At 40.3% G+C, this 7,500-nt stretch overlaps 1 protein-coding gene across 4 annotated transcripts in view; it reads left to right on the top strand.

Annotated features, from left to right (window-relative positions):
- The window catches only part of LOC123754899 (POU domain, class 6, transcription factor 2), a 1,116,985-nt gene that overhangs the window by 897,908 nt on the left and 211,577 nt on the right, over positions 1-7,500 (top strand). The window lies entirely within an intron of this gene.

Consider the following 7,500-nt stretch of genomic DNA (forward strand, 5'->3'; position numbering starts at 1 on the left):
ACAACAAGGTGAATACACACACACACACACACACACACAAACACGCATCCCCAGGAAGCAGCCCGTAGCAGCTTTCTCGCTCCCAGGTACCTATTCCAATACCTATTTACAGCTAGGTGAACAGATGCATCAGGTAAAAGAAAGTATGCCCATTTATTTCTGCGTCGATTGGAAATCGAACCCGGGCCTAAATGGCTACGACCCCCAAGCGCTGCCCACTCGGCTACGAAGATCTGTATGTACTCACCTAGAGGTGCTTGCAGAGTCGAGCTAAACTCCTTGCCCCGCCTTCCGTACGTTCTTAAATTAATGTAATGACTCATTTCTCTCGCTTTTATCATATTCACATTTAAAACTTTAAATCGAATAAGCTCTAACGACTTCTGAATGTAGCATATTCCATTTATTGACAGTTCTAACACTGAAAACATTCTTCCGTGTGTGTGTGGGTGGGTGCGTGTGTTTACTGTTTGTATTAACTATTTGTGTCTGGAGAATCGAGCTATAAGCTCTTGGACCCCTCTTTTCTAAACAATCTATTTACCCTCTATTATGTCTACTACATATAAATATATCTCTAACCTACCCACACACATCCCAAGGAAGCAGCCCGTAGCAGCTGTCTAACTCCCAGGTATTTATTTACTGCTAGGTTAACAGGTACATCACGGTGAAAGAAACTCTGCCTATTTGTTTCCGCCTCCACCGGAAATCGAATCCGGGCCTTTAGAACTACGACCCCCGAGCGCTGTTCACTCAGCCGCGAGGCCCCTGTGTGTGTGTGTGTGTGTGTGTGTGTGTGTGTGTGTGTGTGTGTGTGTGTGTGTGTGTGTGTGTGTGTGTGTGTGTGTGTGTGTGTGTGTGTGTACTCACCTAGTTGTTCTCACCTACTTGTGCTTGCGGGGGCTTGAACTCTGGCTATTTGGGCCCGCCTCTCAACTGTCAATCAACTTCCCCCCCCCCCTCACACACATACACGCACACGCCACCACCACCTAGGAAGCAGCCCGTAACAGCTGTCTAACTCCCAAGTACCTGTTTACTGCTAGGTAACAGGGGCATCAGGGTGAAAAAAAACTCTGCCCATTTGTTTCCGCCATCGCCGGGATCGAACCGGGACCCAAGGGCCTCCAGTGTGTGTGTGTGTGTGTGTGTGTGTGTGTGTGTGTGTGTGTGTGTGTGTGTGTGTGTGTGTGTGTGTGTGTGTGTGTGTGTGTGTGTACTAAGGTTTTGTTCCCTTTTCTGTACATCTATTGTGTACCCTTTTATGTGTCTGTCAACCCCTTCTACCAGTTAGTCTACCTGTCATCCTCTTCTGTGTATGCGCGCGCGATGGATGATCGCGCGCCCCCTGTATATATTTGCATGGATTTTTTGTTACATCTCAGTAACAATTTTGAGTTACTTTATGTTGTGTCATCATCAATATGGTAGCAAATTATATATGATTATACCCATCTCTCTCTCTCTCTCTCTCTCTCTCTCTCTCTCTCTCTCTCTCTCTCTCTCTCTCTCTCTCTCTCTCTCTCTCTCTCTCTCTCTCTCTCTCTCTCTCTCTCTCTCTCTCTCTCTCTCAGAATAACTTGCTCTTCCTTTTATCGACCAGATGATTAGTAGCCAGAATATTACATGTAATCATGGACGAATTTGGTCAAGAACTCAGAGTTATGATCAAATTCATAAATCCTCATTAAGGGGCCGGACTTTGCTAAGCCATGTGTAATATTAATGGCGATAATCAAAGTTTTTGATGACGAGAAAATCTGAATATATGAGCTTCAGAGACTTGGAGGTCGTACTTATTATGCGTCTACATATCTGGAATGTACATAATATATATATATATATATATATATATATATATATATATATATATATATATATATATATATATATATATATATATATATATATATATATATATATGCGCTGCCGGGAGGAGGTAATAGTCTTACATATATATTCATATAATGATAGCAGGCATGCGAAACACCGGTCATCGATCACCACTCATTATAATGCATTGTAATCATCGCCAAGTTGTGGGTTATATATTAGCGGTGAGGCCGGGCAGCCAGAGTTATCGTCTGATGTAAATACTCAGCTCTTTACTGGCATGAGACGAGGAGGTTGAGCTACTCTGAGACTATAGCGTCTAAGCCAAGCACATTGAAGGGAGTTCCTAAATTGAATAACATACAAATACAGGGGGAGGGGGGTGGGGGTAATGTTTGAGCCAGGACCACAGAGATAACTTGTATAGGCTAAAGCGAGGAATATATATCCAAATATTATTTCCGACGAATGAAATTTATTTACCACTTAGAGCTCAGTGCGAACTAGTTTCAATTTAGTAAATATAATTTCTGATAGGAGCTGAGACAGCTTGGGAGGCTGTCTCAGTGGGAGGGGAGGAGAGGAGCGGTGATAATAATAAAGCTGATGATATACGTGCTGTAGTCTGTGGTTCCAGGAGGAGTCAGCAGCGGAACGATGACTTCGTAAATAGTCTTCATATGACAAGCGCCGCGGGGTCCATGTGACAACATAATTTACGGAAATTAGAATTAAATAAGCACAGTAGACAAGTGGGAGAAATGACTGTTTATATGAAGGATGCGAAGCGCTGCCTCAGGTGTGTAAGACAAGGTAAGTATGAAGCTGCAGTAGTTTTCTCAGGTGTAGCTGAGAGAGAGAGAGAGAGAGAGAGAGAGAGAGAGAGAGAGAGAGAGAGGTGCGAAGTGGTGGTACTATACACAGGTATTGTGTGATGGGTGTGAGATTGCAGTTGTTAGTGGATGATGGATGACGCTCATGCATGATAAGAGGGGTTCGACGTGAAGCGAGACGAGTGGCATATAGCTATATAATGGTGGATTTATAAATGTGTATTATCATGATATGAATATTAATGAACGGTTGTATTCAAGAAACCTGTAGGAGCATCAGATGGATGATTGTATGAATGATTGAATCAGCCATCAGATAGATGATTGTAAGCACGTGTGATCTTGTGATTGGGTAGGGATGAATCGGAGCTTCTTATGTAGTATTTCATGAAGGATAATTCCTTACCGGAATTTAAACCCCTATATAAAACATGCAAATTTCAAATGTCCGGAAAAGGGGATTACTTAAAGTAATTAAAACTACGTATTAATGTAATTCCAAGTAGAACAACGTAAAATTCTCTGACTGTTCGTAGTGTAAAATGATTATATGTATTTTTCCATACAAAATAGAAACAATATATGAGGTTGTGTGTATAGTTATACCCAGGTAAGGTTAGATGTTTTTGTCCCGTTGGCAATTATTTGAGTTTGACGTACCCTGCAGTTCTTGTTGAAGATTCAGCTACTCGGAACGAAAGTTTCAAGTAGCGCGGGCTATGGTGAGCCTGTAGTGGGCTTTATTCATCCCGTCCTCGACTCAAGTCCATTACATTCAGCGGTCAACCCCACAGACGCATTCATATATTTTAACATGCTGTTCATTCAAAACGGGAATTTTCTCAAGTATAAATTAATATTATAATATATTAGCATATTGTGTATATATAGGCATAGGTTAGGTTAGGTTAGGTTAGGTTAGGTTAGGTTAGGTTAGGTTAGGTTAGGTTAGGTTAGGTTAGGTTAGGTTAGGTTAGGTGTTTAGGTTCTGTTGGCGATTATTTGTATTTGTAGTACGTGGGTGAAGCATTTACAGCGCTGTGATTCGAACAAAATTCGTCAGTGAAGCACTTGTTCCGGATATGTTCGAACGTCAGCAGTTGTGAGTCGTGTGTACCTTACCTTGAGGTGCTTCCTTGAGGTGCTTCCGGGGCTTAGCGTCCCCGCGGCCCGGTCGTCGACCAGGCCTCCCGGTGTAAACCGCTTTTCATTCATAAACAGGGGGTTTGGCGGGTGCATGGAATCACATTTGGATCTTTGTTTGGAGGACGGGCTGTTATTGCAGTACGCGTGTGGGTTCGTTACAAATGGGAGACCTCAACTCATCACCAGGCTAGGTTCACTCCATCCCAGCCCGTCCTCCAAACAAAGATGCAAAAGTGATTCCATGCACCCACCAAACCCCCTGTTTATGAATGAAAAGCGGTTTACACACGACTCACAACTGCTGACGTTCGAACATATCCGGAACAAGTGCTTCACTGACGAATTTTGTTCGAATCACAACGCTATAAATGCTTCACCCACGTACTACAAATACAAATAATCGCCAACAGAACCTAAACACCTAACCTAACCTAATCTATGCCTATATATACACAATATGCCAATATATTATAATATTAATTTATATTTGAGAAAATTCCCGTTTTGAGTGAACAGCATGTAAAAATTTATGAATGCGTCTGTGGAGTTGACCGCTGTATGTAATGGACTTGAGTCGAGGACGGGTTGATATGCCGACTCCAAAGAAACGTTCATCAGTTTTAACTTGCAGTTCATTCAAAATAGGAATTTTCACGAATATAAACTAATATTATTATATATTAATATACTGTACATATTTAGGTCCGGTTCAGGATTTAGATTTTTTGACAATTATTTATATTTGTAGCACAGCATTTACGGACTTGTGATTCGAACACAAGTCGTCAGCGAAACACCGTTTGATAAATTTTCAAACGTCATCAGTTCTGATTCGTGTTAAAGTATATTTCACTCATAAATAGGCAGCCCGTCCTCATAAAAAAGGCCAAAGTCCATTTCATGCCTCCGCCAAACCCCCCTTTATAAATGAAAAACGGTTTACATACGACTCGCAAATGATGACGTTGGAACACTTCGCGAACTGTGCTTCACTGGCGGGCTTTGTTCGAACCACATCGCTGTAAATGCTTCATCCACGTACTACAAATACATATATTCGAAAAAAGAACCTAAACACCTAACCTAACCCAACCATTGCCTAAATATGTATAATCTATGTTTGACCAGACCACACACTAGAAGGTGAAGGGACGACGACGTTTCGGTCCATCCTGGACCATTCTCAAGTCGACAAGTCACAATCGACTTGAGAATGGTCCAGGACGAACCGAAACGTCGTCGTCCCTTCACCTTCTAGTGTGTGGTCTGTTCAAAATACTTCAGCCGCGTTATTGTGACTCATCGCCTGCACATGCATAATCATCTATATAAATAAAAATGTAAATGTTCGTTTGTGCATAACCGCTAATCTCAGAAAGTTCTCCACCGATTGCTTTGAAATTTTCACACAACGTTCCATTCGCATCCGGCCAGGTTTTTATATACTCACTATATAGATGTCACGTCTGTGACGGTAAATAGAAAATATTTTTTCTGAGAACTGTTTTTCATGTGTTTTTCAAGTGAAGGAAATCTTCGAAACCTCTTTACCGATTGCTTTGAAATTTTGACACAACGTTGCATTCGAATAGGCGCATCTTTTTATATGCTTACTATATAGATGCCACCCATGTGACAGGTAAAAACAGCGCCATCTGTTGCACATAATGGCAGCATGCGCGCTATACTAAATATGTCACGAATTCCATTTCAGTGTTTTCGATTGCATTGATAAGTTTTATTTTCATAGATTTCGATTCATTTTATTTTTTTATTGAATTATTTTGTGACATTGTGTTGGAATTGAGCTGTGTTGTTTACCATACCGTTCATTTCGTAGGTATAAATATAGATGCCACACCTGTGACAGGTAAAACTATACTTTTCTTGAAAAACAGCGCCATCTGCTGCATGTAGGAGCAACACACATGCTATACTAACTATGTTACAATTCAACCCGTTCTCGCACTTGCTTCTAGTCAATATTGGCTTATTTAATAAGTGCATATGTGACATACTAATTGATTGTAAATATTTTAGTTTACCTTGAAAAGCTTCATAGAAAACATCGACCTCACCTAACCTTCTTAGTATGTTAAGATAAGCATCTTATTGCTTCTTACTTACAATTATTACTTAACCTATTAACGGTATAGGTTAAGTAATAATTGTAATTATTACTTATACCTTATACTTATCAACGGTATAGGTTAAGTAATATTTGAAATTAAGAAGCAATAAGATGCTTATCTTAACATACTAAGAAGGTTAGGTGAGGTCGATGTTTTCTAAGAAGCTTTTCAAGGTAAACTAAAATATTCACAATCATTTAATATGTCACATATGCACTTATTAAATAAGCCAATATTGACAGTAAGCAAGTGCGAGAACGAGTTGTACAATTCCATTTCAATGTTTCTGATTGATAAATTGAATTTTCATATATTTCGATTTATTTTCATTTTGATTTGATTATTTTTTGTGAATTGCATTGGAATTGAGCTGTGTTATTTACCATGCCATTCATTTCGTGAGTATAGTTTATTTTTTTATTTTTGTCATATTTTCATTTATTTTTTTAACTGTTTTTCTTATATTTCAGTGATGGGAACATCAGATCACTTGATGTTCCCAATTTTCTGATGGGAACATCAGACCATTTGGGAAGGCATTGGACGAGGGAGTGGGGAATGGTGGGGAGGACGAGGGGACAAGGGAGTTTGGATGGTGGGGACGAGGGGATGGGGGAATGGAGAATGGTGGGGAGGACAAAGGAACAGGGTAGTGGGGCATGGTGGGAAGGAAGAGGGGATGGTGGAGTGGGGAATGGTGGGGAGGACGAGGGGACGGGTAAGGGGGTAATGGTGGGGAGGACTGGGGGACAGGGAAGGTTGTTGTGGCTCAGCAGCACACACGCGTTGCTGAGCCACAGCAACGCGTGGCCGGGTACTGCTAATATGCTAATAAATAACAATATTAATTTATTTGAATAAATTCAAATTTTGAAGGAACAACGTGTTAAAATTTATGAATGCCTCTTTGTCGTCGACCGCTGAATGGAATGGACGTGGTCTGAGGACGGATGGATATAAGGGAAATTGGCATTGGCATGGAATGAACATTTGACCTTTGTTGATAAGGACTGGGTGCATTGTTGATAAGGACGGGCTGAATTGTTGATAAGGACGGGCTGCATTGTTGATAAGGACGGGATGCATAGTTGATAAAGATGGGATGCATTGTAAGAAGAGTAATATCGAACACTGGACATATCCCGTCCTCGACTCAAATTCATTCCATCCAGCGGTCGACCCCACTGACGCATTCATAATTTTTTACATGCTGTTCATTCAAAACTGGAATTTTCTCATATATAAATTAATATTTTTTTTAAGTTAAATTTTTTAAAATTAATATTATAATAATATATTAACATATTGTGCATATATAGGCATAGGTTAGGTTAGGTTAGGTTAGGTTAGGTGTTTAGGTTCTGTTGGCGATTATTTATATTTGTAGTACGTGGGTGAAGCATTTACAGCGTTGTGGCTTGAACACAACCCGTCCTTGACTCAAGTCCATTACATCCAGCGGTCGACCCCACAGACGCATTCATAAATTTTAATATGTTGTTCATTCAAAACGGGAATTTTCTCAAGTATAAAATAATATTATAATATATTAG

This window comes from Procambarus clarkii, chromosome 28 (genome assembly GCF_040958095.1).
Source record: "Procambarus clarkii isolate CNS0578487 chromosome 28, FALCON_Pclarkii_2.0, whole genome shotgun sequence".
In the NCBI taxonomy this organism is placed as follows: Eukaryota; Metazoa; Arthropoda; class Malacostraca; order Decapoda; family Cambaridae; genus Procambarus; species Procambarus clarkii.